Source organism: Scylla paramamosain, unplaced genomic scaffold, assembly GCF_035594125.1.
Source record: "Scylla paramamosain isolate STU-SP2022 unplaced genomic scaffold, ASM3559412v1 Contig3, whole genome shotgun sequence".
Lineage (NCBI taxonomy): Eukaryota > Metazoa > Arthropoda > Malacostraca > Decapoda > Portunidae > Scylla > Scylla paramamosain.
Window position 1 is genome coordinate 3,766,578 of NW_026973668.1, and position 23,045 is coordinate 3,789,622.

Consider the following 23,045-nt stretch of genomic DNA (forward strand, 5'->3'; position numbering starts at 1 on the left):
GAAACCACCCTATACAAGAATACAAAACAACATACCAAAAATGTGTCTTTGGAGTGCAAGACATTCTTATTGAGGAACAATAAAATGACCAAATTATTGTATTTTGAGTATTTTTTCGTTTCTTAGCAACAGAAACGTCAAAAATGCATGCAAAGCACTTTATATGATAAAAAAGATATTATCAGAGAAGTGAATTATATGTGTTTTATTTAGATTTTTAGTATAAAAAACACGTGAACAACATTCACTATGGAGAAACAACATTCCGAAAAACGTGAGTTTCTCGTAATGTTAAGTGATCTTCACATTGTTAGCACAATAATTCCAAAATGCCTGGAAAACACTCTATATGAGTAAACGAAATATCAGTACCAGAATCCTTATACTCCTTATACTCCTTATACTCCATATACATGTTTCTCTTAATGTTATATCGCTTTCCCATATAGGGTACTTTGCATGCATTTTAGCGTTTTTGTACGTAAGAAGCTCATAAACACTCAAAATACTTGTTTTTGGTAATGTTACTGTCTCAATTAAGGTGTTTTGCATTCACTTTATCGTTTTGGTAGGTAAGTACCTTAAGAACACTGAATAGGAACGTTTTTGGTAATGTTTTGTTTTTCAGTATAGCGTGCTTTCCATGCTTTTTCGCGTTTTGTTGTCTAACATGCACAAAAGTAATTATAAGATACGTTTCTTTTAATATCGTTTTATCTCAATATAGAGCGCATTATTATGCGCTAAAATGCATGCATTTTAGCGTTTTGGTACCTAACTATTTGAAAAACACTCAAAACACGATTTTTCCTAATGTTTTTTTTTTTTCTATATAGACTATTAGTCATATGTTTTTGCGTTTTGGTACACAATAGGCTTAGAAACACTCATTATATATATGTTTCTCATAATGCCTTTAGATTCCACATAAAGAGTGGTTTTCATACATTTTGGTGTTTTGGTACGTAACTAGGTCAAACACACCTAAAATATACGGTTTTGGTTGTTTTGTTCCTTCAAATTACTTGATTTGTAAGCATTTTGACGTATTGATACCTAAGAACACTCAAAACACGTTTTTTGGTAATGTTTTTCTTTTTCTTCATATAGAGTACTTTTCACGCGTTTTAGGGTTTTAGTACTTAAGAGGCTCAGAAGCACTCATTATATACGTTTTTTTTAATATCGTTTCCTTTCCCAATATAAGATATTTTCCATGCATTTGGGCATTTTCTACTTAAGTACCAAAAAGGTAAAACCCACAAATAACACTCTTTATAAAAAAAAAAAAATAAATAAATAAAAAATTTTTTTTTGTTATTCATCCTCATAAGTACCAGGATGCCAAAATACTGGCAAAATTCAGGGAAATTTTGTGGAAAAAAGAACATTATCAAAAAAGTTAATTTTAGTTTTTTTTTCGGACTGTTATGTAACAAACCCTAAAGTGCATGGAAAGCATATGGGGAAATTAAACGAATTTACCAGAAACCTGTCTTTTGAGTGTTTTTAAGCATGTTAGGCACCAAATCAATAAATAATATAGAAATTACCTTATATGGGAATCCAAAACAAAATTACTGAAAACGTGTCAATTCAGTGTTTTATGTAGAACACTAAAATGGATGCAAACCAACCAATGTAAAGAAATGAATAACATTACGAAAAACGTATATTTTGAGTCTTTTAGAGCCTGGTACCTACAAAAAAGGCGAAAATGAATGCCAAGCACTCTATATTGGGAAACAAAAGGACATTACGAAAACCTGTATAATGAATGATTTATAGTTTCACAAGAACCACAATGCAAAAAACGCAAAAAATTATGAATATGGAGAAGTTTTCTTGACACCAAAATGCTAAAAGTCATAACACTCTTAATTAAGAAACAGAACAGCCTTACCAAATGCATGTATTTTGAGTGTTTTCACATTCTTATTTACCAAAACTCTAAATTGTATGCGAAATTAGCTTTATGTGGGAAAAAATGATATTACCAGAAAAGTGTCCTTTGAGTGTTTTTGAGCGTGTTAGGCAATAAAGCACTAAAAAGCAGGGCAATCACAATATATATATATATATATATATATATATATATATATATATATATATATATATATATATATATATATATATATATATATATATATATATATATATATATATATATATATATATATATATATATATATATATATATAACATTATCAAAAAAGATAATTTTGTCTTTTTTTTTTTGGACTTTTTAAGTACTTTACCAGAAACCTGTCTTTTGCAGGTTTTTCAGCATGTTAGGCACCAAAACAATAAATAATTTGGAAGTTACTTTATATGGTAATCAAAATTATTATTATATGGTAATCAAAATTACTGAAAACGTGCCTTTTTAGTGTTTTACGTAGAAAAACTAAAAAACGATGCAAACCAACCAATTTTTAAGAAACAGAATAACATTAACAAAAAGGTAACATAAAAAAGAACGCGAAAATGGATGGATACGAAAATGCTGTATCTCATGAATAACACTCTTAATTGAGAAACAGAACAACCTTACCGAATGCGTGTATTTTGAGGGTTTTTTTTTTATATTCTTAGTCATCAAAACCCCAAATTTCATGCAAAACTAGCTTTATGTGGGAAAAAAATGACATTACCACAAAACTTTCTTTCTAATCTTTTTGAGCATGTAAGGCAATAAAATACCAAAAAGTATGGCAATCACATTACATGGGAATAAAACCAACTTTTACAAAGAACTTGTTTTTAAGTGTTTTTGACCTCATTATATACCAAAACGCTAAAACGAATGCGAAACACCCTTTATGGAGAAACAAAATAACAATAACAAAAACATGTGTTTTGAGTGTTTTTGATTATTTTACCTATAAAAACGCTTAAATACATACAAAGATCCCTATGTTTGGGAAACGAAAGGACATTACGAGAAACGTGTATTATGAGAGTTCCTTAAATACCAATAATCTAAAACCCAGAAATAAAAGTGTTTATAAAGAAATGAAAAAAAAAAAATAGCATTTTTTTTTGTTGTTATTAATCTTCATAGGTACCTAGACGCCAAAATTCTGGCAAAATTCAGATAAATTATGGAATAAAGAACATTATCAAAAAAGTTAATTTTAGCTCTTTTTTCAGACTGTTATGTACCAAACACTAAAGTGCATGCAAAACCACCTCTATGGAGAAATTAAACGAGTTTACCAGATAGCTGTCTTTTGAGTGTTTTTAAGCATGTGAGACACCAAAACAATTAAAAATATGTAAGTCACTATATTAGAATCCAAAACAAAATTACTAAAAACGTGTCAATTCAGTGTTTTACGTAGAAAAACGCTAAAACGGATGCAAACCAACCAATATAAAGAAATAGAATAACTTTACCAAAAATGTATATTTTCAGTGTTTTTGAGTTTGTTACCTACAAAAAACGCGAAAAAGGATGCGAAGCCCTCTGTATTGAAAAATACATTAAGTAAAACGTGTATAATAAATGTTTTATAGTTTCACAAGAACCACAAGGCAAAAAACGCAAAAACTCGTGAATATGGAAAAGTTTCTTAGATACAAAAATGCTAAAACTCATGAATTACACTCGTAATTAAGAAACAGAACAACCTTACCAAATGCGTGTATTTTGAGTGTTTTCACATTCTTAGTTACCAAATCCCCAAACTGTATACGAAACTAGCTTTTTGTGGGGAAAAAAATGACATAACCAGAAAAGTGTCTTTTGAGTGTTTTTGAGCGTGTTAGGCAATAAAGTACTAAAAAGCAGGGCAATCACATTACATGGGAATAAAACCAACTTTTACCAAGAACTTGCCTTTAGGTGTTTTTGAGCTCCTTACATACCAAAACGCTAAAACGCAAGGAAAACACGATTTATAGAAAAACATGTATTTTCAGTCTTTTTGATCATGTAAAAACACTTAAATACATGGAAAGAACCCTATGTTTGGAAAACGAAAGGACATTAGAAAAAACGTGTATTTTGAGTGTTTTTAAGTTCCTTAATTAATTACCAAAAAGCTAAATTCACAAATAACACTCTTTATAGAGAATAAATAAATAGATAAATAAATAAATACCAATTTTTTTATTTATCTATTTATTTATTTTTTTGTTATTCATCTTCACAGGTAACAAGATGACAAAACTCTGGCAAAATTCAGGGATATTAAGTGGAAAAAAGAACATTATCAAAAAAGTAAATTTTTGCTTTTTTTTCAACTGTTATGTACCAAACTCTAAAGTGCATGCATATATGGGGAAATTAAACGACTTTTCCAGAAACCTGTTTCTTGAGTGTTTTTCAGCATGATAGGCACCAGAACGATTAATAATATGGAAATCCCTCTATATGGGAATCCAAAACAAAATTACTAAAAACGTGTTTTTTCATTGTTTTACGTAGAAAAACGCTAAAACGGAAGCAAACCAACCAATATTAAGAAATAGAATAACATTACGAAACAAGTATAATTTGTGTGTTTTTGAGCTTGTTACCTACAAAAAACGCGAAAATGAATGTATATCACTCTATATTGGGAAACAAAAGAACATTACGAGAAACATGTATAATGAGTGTTTTATAGTTTCACAAGAACCACAAGGCAAAAAACGCAAAAACTCGTGTATATGGAGAAGTTTCATAGGTACCAAAATGCTGAAACTCATGAACAACACTTCTAATTGAGAAAAGAACAACCTTACCAAATGCGTGTATTTTGAGTGTTTTTCACTTTCTTAGTTACCAAAACCCCAAAGTGCATGCAAAACTAGCTTTATGTGAGAAAAAAAAAATGACTTTACCAGAAAAGTGTTTTTTGAGTAATTTTGAGCGTGTTAGGCAATAAAGCACTAAAAAGCAGGGCAATCACATTACATGGAAGTAAAACCAACTTTTACTAAGAACTTGCCTTTAAGTGTTTTTCAGCTCATTATATACCAAATCGTTAAAACGCATGCAAACAACCTTTATGGAGAAACATAATAACATTACCAAAAAAATGTATTTTGAGTGTTTTTGATTATTTTACCTATAAAATCGCTTAAATACATTCAATGATGTTTGGGAAACGAAAGGACATTACGAGAAACGTTTATTATGAGTGTTTTTAAGTTTCTTAGGTACCAAAAAGCTAAAACCCACAAATAACACTTTTCTATAAAAAAAAAAAAAATAGCTTTTTTTTTTGTTATTCATCTTCATAGGTACCGAGATCCCAAAATTCTGGCAAAATTCAAGGAAATTATGTGGAAAAAAGAACATTATCAAAAAAGTTAATTTTAGCTTTTTTTTTTTAAACTGTTATTTACCTAACTCTAAAGTGGATGGAAAGCCACTTATATGGGGAAATTAAACGATTTTACCAGAAACCTGTCTTTTGAGTGTTTTTCACCATGTTGGGTATCAAAACAATATGGAAGTCACTCTATATGGGAATGCAAAACAAAATTACTGAACACGTGTCAATTCAGTGTTTTACGTAAAAAAACGCTGAAACGGATGCAAACAAACCAATATGAAGAAATATAATAACATTACTAAAAATGTATATTTCATGTGTTTTTGAGCGTTACCTACAAAAAATATTCATTATTCATGAGTTTTATAGTTTTTTTTTTTTATCTATGAAACTTCTCCATATACACGAGTTTTTGCGTTTTTTGCCTTGTGGTTCTTGTGAAACTATAAAACACTCATTATACACGTTTCTCATAATGACCTTTTGTTTCCCAATATAGAGTGCTTTGAATCGTTTTCGCGTTTTTTGTAGGTAACAAGCTCAAAAACACACAAAATATACCTTTTTCGAAATGTTATTCTATTTCTTCATATTGGTTGGTTTGCATCCGTTTTATCGTTTTTCAACGTAAAACACTGAAAAATAACACGTTTTTAGTAATTTTGTTTTGGATTCCCATATAGAGGGACTTCCATATTATTTATCGTTTTGGTGTCTAACATACTGAAAAACACTCAAGAGACTGGTTTCTGGAAAAGTCGTTTAATTTCCCCATATTTGCATGCACCTTAGAGTTTGGTACATAACAGTCAGAAAAAAGCAAAAAATAACTTTTTTTATTATGTTCTTTTTTTCCACTTAATTTCCTTGAATTTTGCCAGATTTTTGGCATCTCGGTACCTGTGAAGATGAATAAGAGAAAAAAAATAATATTTATTTATTTGTTTATTTATTTATTCTCTATAAAGAGTGTTATTTGTGATTTTACCTTTTTGGTACTGAAGAAACTTAAAAACACTCCTAATATACCTTTTTCGTAATATCGTTTCGTTTCCCAAACATAGGGTTCTTTGCATGTATTTAAGTGTTTTCATAGGTAACATGATCAAAAAGACTCTAAATACATGTTTTTGGTAATGTTATTCTGTTTGTCCATAAGGGGTGTTTTGCATGCGTTTTAGCGTTTTGGTATGTAAGGAGCTCAAAAAACACTTAAAGGAGAGTTCTTGGTAAAAGTTGGTTTTATTCCCATGTAAGGTGATTGCTCTGCTTTTTAGTGCTTTATTGCCTAACAAGCTCAAAAACACTAAAAAGACACTTTTCTGGTAATGTCATTTTTTTTTTCACACATATAGCTAATTTCGCATACAATTTGGGGTTTTGGTAACTAAGAATGTGAAAACACTCAAAATACACGCATTTCGTTAGATTGTTCTGTTTCTCAATTACGAGTGTTTGCTATGTATTCTTACATAGCAAAACGCTTAAACGCGTGCAAAACACCTTTTATGGAGAAATAAAACATTATAAAAAACGGTAGTTTTTGAGTGTTTTTGAGCATGTTAGGTACCAAAAAGCCAAAATAAATACAAATTATTACACAACAAACAAAATATTCACACACACACACACAGACACACACACACACACACACACACACACACACACACACACACACACACACATATATATATATATATATATATATATATATATATATATATATATATATATATATATATATATATATATACGTATAAAAACGTAAAAAAAAAAAAAAAACATTACTATAAACGTGTTAAGCATTTTCCAGCGTGTTAGGTACCAAAACGCCAAAATGCATCTAAAGTACCCAATATGGGTAAAGAAACAATATTAATAGAAACGTGTATTATGAGCGTTTTTCAGCATCTTATGTACCAAAACGCTAAAACACGTGAATACCACTCTATATGGAAAAACAGAACATTATGAAAAAACGTGTATTGTGGTTGCTTTTCAAAAACCAAAACGCCAAAATGCTTACAAAGCACTCTATAAAAAGAAACAGATTACCAAAAACGTGTATAATGAGTGATTTTAGCTTCTGAGGCACGAAAACGCTAAAGTGCATCCAAAATAAGCTGTATGGTAGAAGCAAACTACATTACCATAAACGTGTCTTCTAAGTGTTTTCAGCTTCTTACGTACCAAAACTCGAGAACGTGTGTTTTGAGAGTTTTCAAGTTTGTTAGGTAATATAACGCCAAAGTGCATGTAATGCACCATATATGGGAAAACAACTTTACCAAAAACGTGTCTTTTGAGTGTTTTTCAGCTTGTTAGGTACCAAATCGCCAGTGTATGCAAAGTTTCACATAAAGGAAAAGAAAACAACATTACCAAAAACGTGTCATTTGAGTGTTTTTTAGCTTCTTACGTACCAAAAGGTTAAACTGCATACGGAGCACTCTTTATGGAGAAGAAAGACAACATTACCAAAAAACCGTGTATTATGAGAATTTTTGAGCTTATTAGGTACCAAAATACCGAATTGCATGCAAAGCACCCTATATGGGTTAATGAAACGACATTAAAATTAATTAATTAATTTATTTATTTTTAAGTTATTGGCACCAAAACGTTAAAAGAAAACCTGTATGTGAAAATAAAACATCATTGTCAAAAACGTCTTTTTTTTTTTTTTTAAGTCTTTTACATACGAAACCGCTAAAACGCGTCCAAAACACACTTTATGGAGAAACAGAACAACATTAGCACAAACGTGCGTTTTGAATGTTTTTGATCTTGTAACCTAAAAAAAAAAGCCAAAATACATGCAAAGTATCCGACATGTGGAATGGAGTCGATTTTAACAAAAGTGTGTTTTTCAACTTCATAGATACCAAAACGCTAAAACACGTGAATAGCTCTCTATAAGGAGAAACAGAACAACATTACCAAAACGTGTATCATGAGTGTTTTTCCTCATGTTAGATAATGAAACACAAAATACATACAAAACATCCTATATTAAGAAAAAGAACATTACCAAAAACGATTTTTAGGTACCAAAACGCCAAAGTGTGTGCATAGCACCATATATGAGAAAAGAAAAGAAAATTAGAAAAAAAGTGTCCATTGAGTGATTTTCAGCATCTAAGTACCAAAATGCTAAAACGCATGCAAAACGCCCTATATGGAGAAACAGAACATTATCAAAACGTGTTTTCAGTGTTTTCTAGCTTGTTAGGTACCAAAACGCCAAAATGTATGCAAAGCACCCTATTTGGAGTAACGAAACGACATTCCCAGAAACGTGTCATTTGGGTTTTTTTTTCTTGAGTATATTAGGCATCAAAACGCTAAAAAAAAAAAAAGCTGTTGAGTGTTTTTCAAACCCATAAATACCAAAACGCTAAAACACATGAATAGCACTCTATATGGAGAAACAGAGCAACATAACCAAACCGTTTATTATGAGTATTTTTCCCCATCTTAGGTACCAAAACGCCAAAATGCAAAAAAAAAATCACCCTATATCAAGAAACATAATATCATTACCAAAAACGCGTTTTATGAGAGTTTTTGAGCTTGATAGGTAGCAAAACACCAAAGTGCGTACAAAGTACTCTATATGGGGAAAAAAACGAGTCTTTTGAGTTTTATCAGGTTCTTACGTACCAAAACGCTAAAAAGCACGGAAAACATTCTTTAGGGAGAAACATAATAACATTATTAAAAATGTGTTTTTGGTGTTTTCCATCTAGTTACCAAAACGAAAATGCGTGCAATGCACCCTGTATGGAGTAACGAAGCAACATAGAAAGAAAGGTGACCGTTGAGTATTCTTTAGTATATTAGGCAACAAAAACCAAAAAAAAGAAAAAAAAAGGTTTGGAAAAAATATGGAAAAAAAAAAAATGTATAATAAAAAGCGTGTCTTTTGAGATTTTTGAGCTTTTTACGTACGAAAACGCTAAAACACATGAAAAACACACTTTATGGAGAAACAGAACAACATTACGACAAACGTGTGTTTTGAGTGTTTTTTTTTTATCTTGTTAGGTAAGAAAACACCAAAAATGCATGCAAAGTATCCGATATATGGAATGGAAATTATTGTGTATTATGAGTGTTTTTTCAGCTTCTTAGGTAACAAAACACACTTTATATGGAGAAACAGAACAATATTAATAAAAACGTGTATTATGAAGGCAAAGTATCTTACATGAAGAAACAGAAGAACATCACTAAGGTGTTTAAGTTTGAGATGAGTGTTTTTGAGCTTGTTAGGTAGCAAAATGCCAAGTGCTTGCAAAGAACCCTATATGGAAAAAGCAAAGAATACTACCAAGATCGTGTCTTGAGTGTTTTCCAGCTTCCTACGTACCAAAACGTTAAAACGCATGTAAAACACTTTTTATGGATAAAACAGAACAACATTGCCTAAACCGTATTTTAGTTTTTAATTAATTAATTAATTTATTTATTTCATTTATTTAATTTATTTATTTAATTTATTTATTTTATTTTTATTTATTTATTTATTTTTTATTTATTTATTTATTTTTTTTTGTGTGTGTTTATGAGCTTCTTAGGAACCAAAACGACAAAATGCAAGCAAAGCACCCACTATGGGGTAACGGAACAACATTACCAGAAACGTGTCATTTGACTATTTTTGAGCATATTATGCACCAAAACGATGGAAACCATGGAAAACACCCTAGATGGGAAAACAAAAAGAAAAACAACCGAAACAACCTTAATGGAGAAACATAACTATACAAAAAACGGGTGATTTGAACGTATTTCAGGTACCCGAACGCCAAAATGCATGGAATTTATCCGATATTGGGAAACGAAACAATATTAAGAGAAAAGTTTAATATTAGTGTTTTTAAGCTTATTATTTACCAAAACGTTAAAGTGCATGCAAAGCACCCTATATGAGAAAAGAAAACATTACAAAAAAAAAAGTGTTTTTCAAGTGTTTCTTGCTTCTTACTTCCCAAATCGCTAAAACGCGTGCAAAACACCATATATGAAGGAAAAGAACATCATTATCAAAAACTTATGTTTTGAATGTTTTGCAGCTTGTTAGGTAGCAAAACGCCAAAATGCATGCAAAGCGCCTTCTCTCGGGTAAGGGAACGACATTATCAGAAACGTTTTACTTAAGTGTTTTTGAGCATATTAGGCTCCAAACGATAAAAAGCATGGAAAACACTCTATGTGGAAAAAAAAAAGAAAAAAAACATTATCGAGAACATATACTTTTATTGTTTTTTTTAGCTTCTTACGTACCAAAACGCTAAAACGAGTCCAAAACACCCTTTTATGGAGAAACAGAAAACATTAGCAAAAAAAAAAAACAAAAAACATGTATTTTAAGTGTTTTTGAGCGTGTTAGGTACATAAACGCTAAAATACATACAAATTACATTATATTGGGAAACGAAACGATAATAACAGAAAATTTATCGACAGTTTTTTTTTTTTTTATCTTCTCAGGTACCATAACTGTAAATCAAATGAATAGCACTCTAAATGGAGAAAAAAACAACAGCATTATCAAATCGTGTATTCACTATGTAACATGATTTTTGTCTTTGACAAACATTCGCTATTTTCCAACTCTTTTCATTGGAAAACAAAAGAAAATGTCCATTATTCCTGTCATTATTCTTGTGGGTTTTAGAATGATTTTTTTTTTTTTTTATCCCAAAATAGCTATTTTTGACCATTTTTGCAGATGCTGTCACAGAGAACTTCTTTGCTCTTGTCTTAATGAATTGACCACATAATGTATGTAGCAGAATGCATCTGTAAAATGATTGCAGCCTCTTGATGCCATTTCACTTCCTGTGATGTGTCTTCTCTGGCAGCCAAAGCAGAACTGATTAGTGGTCTGCAAGCCCTTACTTTTATATTTTCAAGCAGTACTTTAGAATATTCTTAGTCTTTCTAGAATGTTTTCCAGAATGTCCTCAATCTTTTTAGAATATTCTTAAACCTACTTTAGAATATTCTGAATCATTCTTGTATACTCTAGAAAATTTTTGAAGCTTTTACATATTTTTATTGTATTCCAAAAAGTTCTAGAATATTCTGGAAATGTTTACATTGAACGGAATGTTCTAAAATGTTCTAGAAATTCCTGAAAGTGTCTAGTAAAATATTCTGGGAGATTTGAGAAGATTTCTGAAATGTAAGCAAACTCTTGTAAATATGAATAATTTCTTGCTAGATCTGGTCTGTTAAAAAAAAATATCTTATTAAAACTAAAAATCTTTATAACACTTTATATTCTTTCTTTCATTGTTTTACCTAAAAGGCTGTTTACGCTAAAACAATTTTATAGCACTCTATATGGATAAACAGAACAACGTTACCAAAAAACATGTATATTAAATTTTTTTTTTTTTTTTTTTAACTTGTTAGGTACTAAAACTCCAAAGTGCATGCAAGGCACCTAATATGGGAAAAGAAAACGTTTACAGAGCACCCTTTAAGGAGAAAAATAACATTACCAAGAATATGTATTTTGAAGATTTTGAGCTTATTAGATACCAAACCCCTGAAAATCCATGCAAAAGCCCCTTATATGGAGTAACGAAAGAAAATTACTAAAAATGAGTCAACAACCTAATAAGGGAAAATAAAACAATATTATCAAAAACGTGTCTTTTAAGTGTTTTTGAGCTTCTAACGTACCAGAATGCTAAAACGCGTCCAAAAAATCCTTTATGGAGAAACAGAACAATATTAGCTGTGTTTTTTTTAGTGTTTTTGAGCGTGTTAGGTAACAAAACGCCAAAATGAAGGCAAAGTCCCCTGTATGGAGAAAAGAAACGATATTGATATAAAAGTGTATCATGGGTGTTTTTCAGTTTCATATGTATCAAAACGCTAAGGGACGTGAATAGCACTCTATATGGAGAAACAAAACAACATTACTAAAAACGTGTATTGTGACTTTTCCTCATGTCAGGCATCAAAACTTCAACATGAAAACAAAGCACCATACATGAAGAAAAAAGAACAATATTACCAAAATTTTTTTTTCTTACGTTGTATTATGGGTGTTTATTCAACTTATCTACCAGAACGATCAAATAGCAGTCTATAAAGAGAAAGAGGACATCATAACCAAAAACGAGTATTATGAGTGTTTTTCCCCTTTTTAGGTACCAAAGCGCCAAAATGCATGAGAATCAGCCTATAAGAATAAACATAACATTACCAAAACGTGTAGTTTGAATGTTTTGTTTCCGGTTATTACGTAATAAAACGCTAAAACATCTTTCATGGGGAAAAGACACGTTTCCGGTAATTTTCTTTTCTTTTCCCATATAAAGTGGCTTGCATTCAATTTCAGGTTTTCGTACCTACAAGTAAAAAAAAAAAAGAAGAAAACTCAATATACACGTTTTTTCTCAAAGTTGTTTTCTTTCTCCATATAGAGTAATATACACCAAAATGTTGAAAGTCATAACACTCTTAATTAAAAAACAAAACAGCCTTACCAAATGCGTGTATTTTGAGTATTTTCACATTCTTATTTACCAAAACACCAAACTGCATGCGAAACTAGCTTTATGTGGGAAAAAAAAAAAAAACATTACCAGAAAAGTGTCTTTTGAGTGTTTTTGAGGGTGTTAAGCAATAAAGCACTAAAAAGCAGGGCAATCACATTACATGTGAATAAAACCAACTATTACCAAGAACTTGCTTTTCAGTGTTTTTGAGCTCCTTACATACCAAAACGCTAAAACGCATGCAAAACACTCTTAATGGAGAAACAGAATAACATTACCAAAAACATATATTTTGAGTCTTTTTGATCATGTTACCTATGGAAACACTTAAATACATGCAAAGATCCCTATGTTTGGGAAACGAAAGTACATTACAAGAAACGTGTATTATGAGTGTTTTTAAGTTCCTCAAGTACCAAAAAGCTAAAACCCACAAATAAGACTCTTTATAGAAAATAAATAAATAAATAAATAATAATAATAATAATTTTTTTTTTTGGTTGATTATCCTCATAGGTACCAAGATGCCAAAAATACTGGCAAAATTCAGGGAAATTTTGTGGAAAAAAGAACATTATCAAAAAAGTTAATTTTAGCATTTTTTCGGACTGTTATGTAACAAACCCTAAAGTGCATGCCATGAGGAAATTAAACGAATTTACCAGAAACCTGTCTTTTGAGTGTTTTTCAGAATGTTAGGCACCAAAACAATAAATAATATGGAAATCACCTTATATGGGAATCCAAAAGAAAATTAGAGGAAAGGTGTCAATTCAGTTTTACGTAGAAGAACGCTAAAACGGATGCAAAACAACCAATATAAAGAAATGGAATAACATTACGAACAATGTATATTTTGTGTGTTTTTGACCCTATTACCTACAAAAAACGCGAAAATGAATGCCAAGCACTCTATATTGGGAAACAAAAGGAAATTAAGAAAACCTGTATAATGAATGTTTTATAGTTTCACAAGAACCACAAGGCAAGAAACGCAAAAACTTGTGTATATGGAGAAGTTTCTTAGACACCAAAATGCTAAAAGTCATAACACTCTTAATTAAGAAACAGAACAGCCTTACCAAATGCGTGTATTTTGAGTGTTTTCACATTCTTATTTACCAAAACACCAAATTGCATGCGAAACTAGCTTTCTGTAGGAAAAAAAAATGATATTACCAAAAAAGTGTCCTTTGAGTGTTTTTGAGCGTGTTAGGCAATAAAGCACTAAAAAGCAGGGCAATCACATTACGTTGGAATAAAACCAACTTTTACCAAGAACTTTCCTTTAAGTGTTTATGAGTTCTTTACATACCAAAACGCTAAAACGCATGGCAAACACTCTTTATGGAGAAAAATAATAACATTAACAAAGAAACATTTATTTTGAGTGTTTTTGATCATGTTACCTATAAAAACGCTTAAACACGCAATATTTATTGCGTATTTAATTGTATTTATTGCGTTTCCTTTGGGACACGAAAGGACATTACGAGAAACGTGTATTATGAGTGTTTTTAAGTTCCTTAAGTACCAAAAACGTAAAACCCACAAATAACACTATAGAAAAACCAATATATATATATATATATATATATATATATATATATATATATATATATATATATATATATATATATATATATATATATATATATATATATATATATATATATATATATATATATATATATATATACATTTTTTTTTTGTTATTTATCTTCATAGGTACCAAGATGCCAAAATTCTTGCAAAATTCAGGGAAATTCTGTGGAAAAAAAAAACATTATCAAAAAAGTTAATTTTATCTTTTTTTTTCGGACTTTTATGTACTTTACCAGAAACCTGTCTTTTGAAGGTTTTTCAGCATGTTAGGCATCAAAACAATAAATAATATGGAAGTTACTTCATATGGTAATTCATAACAAAATTGCTGAAAACGTGTCTTTTTAGTGTTTTACGTAGAAAAACTAAAAAAAACGGATGGAAACCAACCAATTTTTAAGAAACAGAATGACATTAACAAAAAGGTAACCTAAAAAAAAAAGCGAAAATGGATGGATACCAAAATGCTGTAACTCATGAATAACACTCTTAATTGAGAAACAGAACAACCTTACCAAATGCGTGTATTTTGAGTGTTTTTCATATGCTTAGTTACCAAATTGCATGCAAAACTAGCTTTATGTGGGAAAAAAATGACATTTCAAGAAAAGTTTCTTTTTAATCTTTTTGAGCCTGTTAGGCAATTAAGTACCAAAAAGTATGGCAATCACATTACATGGGAATAAAACCAACTTTTACCAAGAACTTGTTTTTAAGTGTTTTTGAGCTCATTATATACCAAAACGCTAAAACGCGAAACACCCTTTATGGACAAACAGAATAACAGTACCAAAAACATGTATTTTCAGTGTTTTTGATTATTTTACCTATAGAAACGCTTAAATACATACAAAGATCCTTATGTTTGGGAAACGAAAGGACATTACGAGAAACGTGTATTATGAGTGTTTTAAGCTCATTAAATACCAATAATCTAAAAGCCACAAATAACAGTCTTTATAAAAAAAAATAAAAAAATAGCATTTTTTTTGTTGTTATTCATCTTCATAGGTACCGAGATGCCAAAATTCTGGCAAAATTCAGGGAAATTATGTGGAAAAAAGAACATTATCAAAGAAGTTAATTTTGGTTCCTTTTTCGGACTGTTATATACCAAACCCAAAAGTGCATGCAAAGCCACCTATATGGGGAAATTAAACGAGTTTACTAGAAAGCTGTCTTTTGAGTGTTTTTAAGCATGTGAGACACCAAAACAATAAAAAAGATATGTAAGTCACTCTATATTGGAATCCAAAACAAAATTACTGAAAATGTGTCAATTCAATGTTTTACGTAGAAAAACGCTATAACGGATGCAAACCAACCAATATAAAGAAATGGAATAACATTACCAAAAATGTATATTTTCAGTGTTTTTGAGTTTGTTACCTACAAAAAACGCGAAAATGGATGCAAAGCGCTCTGTATTGGGAAAGAAAAAGACATTAAGAAAACGTGTATAATAAATGTTTTATAGTTTCATAAGAACCACAAGGCAAAAAACGTAAAAACTCGTGAATATGGAGAAGTTTCTTAGATACAAAAATGCTAAAACTCATGAATAACACTTGTAATTGAGAAACAGAACAACCTTACCAAATGTGTGTATTTTGAGTGTTTTCACATTCTTAGTTACCAAATCCCCAAATTACATGCGAAACTAGCTTTATGTGGGAAAAAAATGACATTACCAGAAAAGTGTCTTTTGAGTGTTTTGAGCGTGTTAGGATATAAAGTACTTGAAATGAGGGCAATCACATTACATGGGAATAAAACCAACTTTTACCTTTAGGTGTTTTTGAGCTCCTTACATGCCAAAACGCTAAAACGCACGCAAAACACCATTTATGGAGAAACAGAATAAAATTACCAAAAACATTTATTTTGAGTCTTTTTGACAATGTAAAAACACTTAAATACATGCAAAGAACCCTATGTTTGGGAAACGAAAGGACATTACAAGAAAAGTGTATTATTAGTGTTTTTAAGTTTCTTTCGTTTCCCAAACATAGTTATCTTTGTAAGTATTTAATAGATTTTATAGGTAAAAAAAAAAAAAAAAAAAAAACTCAATTTATTTGTTTTTGTTAATGTTATTCTGTTTCTTCATAAAGGCTGTTTTGCATGCGTTTTAGCATTTCGGTATATAATGAGCTCAAAAACAATTATAGGCAAGTTCTTGGTAAAAGTTGGTTTTACTCCTATGTAATGTGACTCCCCTGCTTTTTTGTGCTTTATTGCCTAACACGCTCAAAAAGACACAAAAAACACTTTTCTCTTAATGTAATTTTTTTTCCATATAAAGCTAATTTTGCATGCAATTTGTTTTTTTGGTAACTAAGAATGTGAAAAATAATCAAAATACACGCATTTGGTAAGGTTGGCTTACCAATTAAGAGTGTTATTCATGAGTTTCAGCATTTTGGTATCTAAGAAACTTCTTCATATACACGAGTTTATGCGTTTTTTGCCTTGTAGTTGTTGTGAAACTATAAAAAAAAACTCATTATACTCGTTTCTCGTAATGTCGTTTTGTTTCCCAATATAGAGATCTTTGCATCCATATTCACGTTTTTTCTAGGTAAAAACCTCAAAAACACTCAAAATATACCTTTTTCTTAATGTTATTCTATTTTTTCATATTGGTTGCTTTGCATCCGTTTTAGCAATTTTCTACGTAAAACACTGAAAAAAACACGTTTTTAGTAAATTAGTTTTGGATTCCCATATAGAGTGACTTCCATATTATTTATCGTTTTGGTGCCTAACATGCTGAAAAACACTCAAGAGACTGGTTTCTGGTAAAGTCTGATAGAGTCTGGCACAAAGCTTTGATTTCCAAACTACCCTCCTACGGTTTCTATCCTTCTCTCTGTAACTTCATCTCAAGTTTCCTTTCTGACCGTTCTATTGCTGCTGTGGTAGACGGTCACTGTTCTTCTCCTAAATCTATTAACTGTGGTGTTCCTCAGGGTTCTGTCCTGTCACCCACTCTCTTCTTATTATTCATTAATGATCTTCTAAACCAAACTTCTTGTCCTATCCACTCCTATGCTGATGATACCACCCTGCACTTTTCCACGTCTTTTCATAGACGTCCAACCCTTCAGGAGGTAAACATATCACGCAGGGAAGCCACAGAACGCCTGACTTCTGATCTTTCTAAAATTTCTGATTGGGGCAGAGCAAACTTGGTATTGTTCAATGCCTCAAAAACTCAATTCCTCCATCTATCAACTCGACACAATCTTCCAGACAACTATCCCCTCTTCTTCAATGACACTCAACTGTCCCCCTCTTCTACACTGAACATCCTCGGTCTGTCCTTTACTTATAATCTGAACTGGAAACTTCACATCTCATCTCTAGCTAAAACGGCTTCTATGAAGTTAGGTGTTCTGAGACGTCTCCGCCAGTTTTTCTCACCCCCCCAGCTGCTAACTCTGTACAAGGGCCTTATCCGTCCATGTATGGAGTATGCTTCACATGTCTGGGGGGGTTCCACTCATACTGCTGTTCTAGACAGGGTGGAATCAAAAGCTTTTCGTCTCATCAACTCCTCTCCTCTAACTGACTGTCTTCAGCCTCTCTCTCACCGCCGCAATGTTGCATCTCTTGCTGTCTTCTACCGCTATTTTCATGCTAACTGCTCTTCTGATCTTGCTAACTGCATGCCTCCCCTCCTTCCGCGGCCTCGCTGCACAAGACTTTCTTCTTTCTCTCACTCCTATTCTGTCCACCTCTCTAACGCAAGAGTTAACCAGTATTCTCAATCATTCATCCCTTTCTCTGGTAAACTCTGGAACTCCTTGCCTGCTTCTGTATTTCCACCTTCCTATGACTTGAATTCCTTCAAGAGGGAGGTTTCAAGACACTTATCCACCAATTTTTGACCACTGCTTTGACCCTTTTAGGGACTGGCATTTCAGTGGGCATTTTTTTTATTAGATTTTTGTTGCCCTTGGCCAGTATCCTTCCTACATAAAAAAAAAAAAAAAAAAAAAAAAGTCGCTTAATTTTCCCATATTTGCACTCACTTTAGAGTTTGGTACATAACTGTTCGAAAAAAAAGCTAAAATTAACTTTTTTGATAATGTTTTTTTTCCACATAATTTGCCTGAATTTTGCGAGAATTTTGGCATCTCGGTACCTGTGAAGATGAATAACAAAACAAAAACATGTTACTTATTTATTTATTTATTTACTTATTCTCTATAAAGAGTGTTATTTGTGGGTTTAGGCTTTTTGGTACTTATGGAACTTAAAAATACCGATAATACACGTTTCTTGTAATGTCTTTTCGTTTCACAAACATAGTGTTCTTTGCATGTATTTAAGTGTTCTTTATAGGTAACATGATCAAAAAGACTCAAAATACATGTTTTTGGTAATGTTATTCTGTTTTTTTTTTTTCCATAAAGGGTGTTTTACATGCGTTTTAGCGTTTTGGTATGTAAGGAGCTCAAAAACACTTAAAGGCAAGTTCTTGGTAAAAGTTGGTTTTATTCCCACGTAATGTCATTGCCCTGCGGTTTAGTGCTTTATTGCCTAACACGCTCAAAAATACTCAAAAGACACTTTTCTGGTAATGTCATTTTTTTTACACATAAAGCTAATTTTGCATACAATTTGGGGTTTTGGTAACTAAGAATGTGAAAACACTCAAAATAAACGCATTTCGTAAGGTTGTTCTGTTTCTCAATTACGAGTATTATTCATGAGTTTCAGCATTTTTGTATCAACACACACCAAAATGCTGAAAGTCATGACAGTCATAATTGAGAAACAAAACAGCCTTACCAAATGCGTGTATTTTGAGTGTTTCCACATTCTTATTTACCAAAACACCAAATTGCATGCGAAACTAGCTTTTTGTGGGAAAAAAAAATACATTACCATAAAAGTGTTTTTTGAGTATTTTTGAGCGTGTTAGGCAATAAAGCACTAAACCGCAGGGCAATGACTTTACGTGGGAATGAAACTAACTTTTAACAAGAACTTGCCCTTAAGTGTTTTTGAGCTCTTTACATACGAAAACGCTAAAACGCATTCAAAACACCCTTAAAAAAAACATATATTTTGAGTCATTTTGATTGTTACCTATGGAAACTCAAATACTTGCAAAGATCCCTGTGTTTGGAAAACGAAAGTACATTACAAGAAACGTGTATTATGAGTGTTTTTTTTTTTGAGTTCCTTAGGTACCAAAAAGTTAAAACCCACAAATAACACTCTTTATAAAAAATAAATCAATAAATATTTTTTTTTTTTTGTTATTCATCCTCATATGTACCAAGATGACAAAATACTGGCAAAATTCAGGGATATTTTGTGGAAATAAGACCATTATCAAAGAAGTTAATTTTTGTTTTTTTTCGGACTGTTATGTAACAAACCCTAAAGTGCATTCATAGCCACCTATGTGGGGAAATTAAACGAATTTACCAGAAACCTGTCTTTTGAGTGTTTTTCAGCATGTTAGGCACCAAAACAATAAATAATATGGATATCACCATGTATGGGAATCCAAAATAAAATTACTGAAAACGTGTCAATTCAGTGTTTTACGTAGAAGAACGCTAAAACGGATGCAAACCAACCAATGTAAAGAAATGGAATAACATTACGAAAAAGGTATCTTTTGAGTCTTTTTGAGCCTGTTACCTAGAAAAAATGCGAAAATGAATGCCAAGCACTCTATATTGGGAAAGAAAAGGACATTACCAAAACCTGTATAATGAATATTTTATAGTTTCACAAGTACCACAAGGCAAAAACACAAAAACTTGTGTATATGGAGAAGTTTCTTAGACACCAAAATGCTGAAAGTCATAACACTATTAATTAAGAAACAGAACAGCGTTACCAAATGCGTGTATTTTGAGTGTTTTCACATTCTTATTTACCAAAACACTAAATTGCATGCGAAACTAGCTTTATGTGGGAAAAAAGTGATATTACCAGAAAAGTGTCCTTTGAGTGTTTTTGAACGTGTTAGGCAATAAAGCACTAAAAAGCAGGGCAATCACAATATATATATATATATATATATATATATATATATATATATATATATATATATATATATATATATATATATATATATATATATATATATATATATATATATATATATATTTTTTTTTTTTTTTTTGATATTCATCTTCATAGGTACCAAGATGCAAAAATTCTAGCAAAATTCAGGGAAATTATGTGGAAAAAAGAACATTATCAAAAAAGTTAATTCTATCTTGTTTTTTCGGACTTTTATGTACTTTACCAGCAACCTGTCTTTTGAAGGTTTTTCAGCATATTAGGCATAAAAAAACAATAAATAATATGGAAATTACTTTATATGGTAATCCATAACAAAATTACTGAAAACGTGTCTTTTTAGTGTTTTACGTAGAAAAACTAAAAAACGGATGCAAACCAACCAATTTTTAAGAAACAGAATAACATTAACAAAAACGTAACCTAAAAAAAAAACGTGAAAATGGATAGATACCAAAATGCTGTAACTCATGAATAACACTCTTAATTGAGAAACAGAAAAACCTTACCAAATGCGTGCATTTTGCGTGTTTTTCATATTCTTAGTTACCAAAACCCCAAATTACATGCAAAACTAGCTTTATGTGGAAAATAAATGACATTACCAGAAAAGTTCCTTTTTAATCTTTTTGAGCCTGTAAGACAATAAAATACCAAAAAGTATGACAATCACATTACATGGGAATAAAACTTTTACCAAGAACTTTTACCAAGAACTTGTTTTTAAGTGTTTTTGAGCTCATTATATACCAAAACGCTAAAACGCATGCGAAACACCCTTTTTGGAGAAACAGAATAACAGTACAAAAAACATGTATTTTGATTTTTTTTTTATTATTTTACCTATAAAAACGCTTAAATACATACAAAGATACCTATGTTTGGGAAACGAAAGGACATTACGAGAAACATGTATTATGAGTGTTTTTAAGTTCCTTAAATACCAATAATCTAAAACCCAGAAATAACAGTGTTTATAAAGAAATAAAAAAAAATAGCTTTTTTTTTTTTTTATGTAGGAAGGACACTGGCCAAGGGCAACAAAAATCTAATAAAAAATGCCCACTGAAATGCCAGTCCCATAAAAGGGTCAAAGCAGTGGTCAAAAATTGGTGGATAAGTGTCTTGAAACCTCCCCCTTGAAGGAATTCAAGTCATAGGAAGGTGGGAATACAGAAGCAGGCAGGGAGTTCCAGAGTTTATCAGAGAAAGAGATGAATGATTGAGAATACTGGTTAACTCTTGCGTTAGAGAGGTGGACAGAATAGGGGTGAGAGAAAGAAGAAAGTCTTGTGCAGCGAGGCCGCGGAAAGGAGGGGAGGCATGCAGCTAGTAAGATCAGAAGAGAAGTTAGCATGAAAATAGCGGTGGAAGACAGCTAGAGATGCAACACTGCGGCGGTGAGAGAGAGGCTGAAGACAGTCAGTTAGAGGAGAGGAGTTGATGAGACGAAAAGCTTTTGATTCCACCCTGTCTAGAAGAGCAGTATGAGTGGAACCCCCCCAGACATGTGAAGCATACTCCATACATGGACGGATAAGGCCCTTGTACAGAGTTAGCAGCTGGGGGGGGGAGAAAAACTGGCGGAGACGTCTCAGAACACCTAACTTCATAGGAGCTGTTTTAGCTAGAGATGAGATGTGAAGTTTCCAGTTCAGATTATAAGTAAAGGACAGACCGAAGATGTTCAGTGTAGAAGAGGGGGACAGTTGAGAGTCATTGAAGAAGAGGGGATAGTTGTCTGGAAGGTTGTGTCGAGTTGATAGATGGAGGAATTGAGTTTTTGAGGCATTAAATAATACCAAGTTTGCTCTGCCTGAATCAGAAATTTTAGAAAGATCAGAAGCGTTCTGTGGCTTCCCTGCGTGATATGTTTACCTCCTGAAGGGTTGGACGTCTATGAAAAGACGTGGAAAAGTGCAGGGTGGTATCATCAGCGTAGGAGTGGATAGGACAAGAAGTTTGGTTTAGAAGATCATTAATGAATAATAAGAAGAGAGTGGGTGACAGGACAGAACCCTGAGGAACACCACTGTTAATAGATTTAGGAGAAGAACAGTGACCGTCTACCACAGCAGCAATAGAACGGTCAGAAAGGAAACTTGAGATGAAGTTACAGAGAGAAGGATAGAAACCGTAGGAGGGTAGTTTGGAAATCAAAGCTTTGTGCCAGACTCTATCAAAAGCTTTTGATATGTCCAAGGCAACAGCAAAAGTTTCACCAAAATCTCTAAAAGAGGATGACCAAGACTCAGTAAGGAAAGCCAGAAGATCACCAGTAGAGCGGCCTTGACGGAACCCATACTGGCGATCAGATAGAAGGTTGTGAAGTGATAGATGTTTAAGAATCTTTCTGTTGAGGATTGATTCAAAAACTTTAGATAGAATGGAAATTAAAGCAATAGGACGGAAGTTTGAGGGATTATTCATCTTCATAGGTACCGAGATGCGAAAATTCTGGCAAAATTCAGGGAAATTATGTGGAATAAAGAGCATTATCAAAAAAAGTTGATTCTAGCTCTTTTTTCAGACTGTTATGTACCAAACCCTAAAGTGCATGCAAAGCCACCTGTATGGGGAAATTAAACGAGTTTAC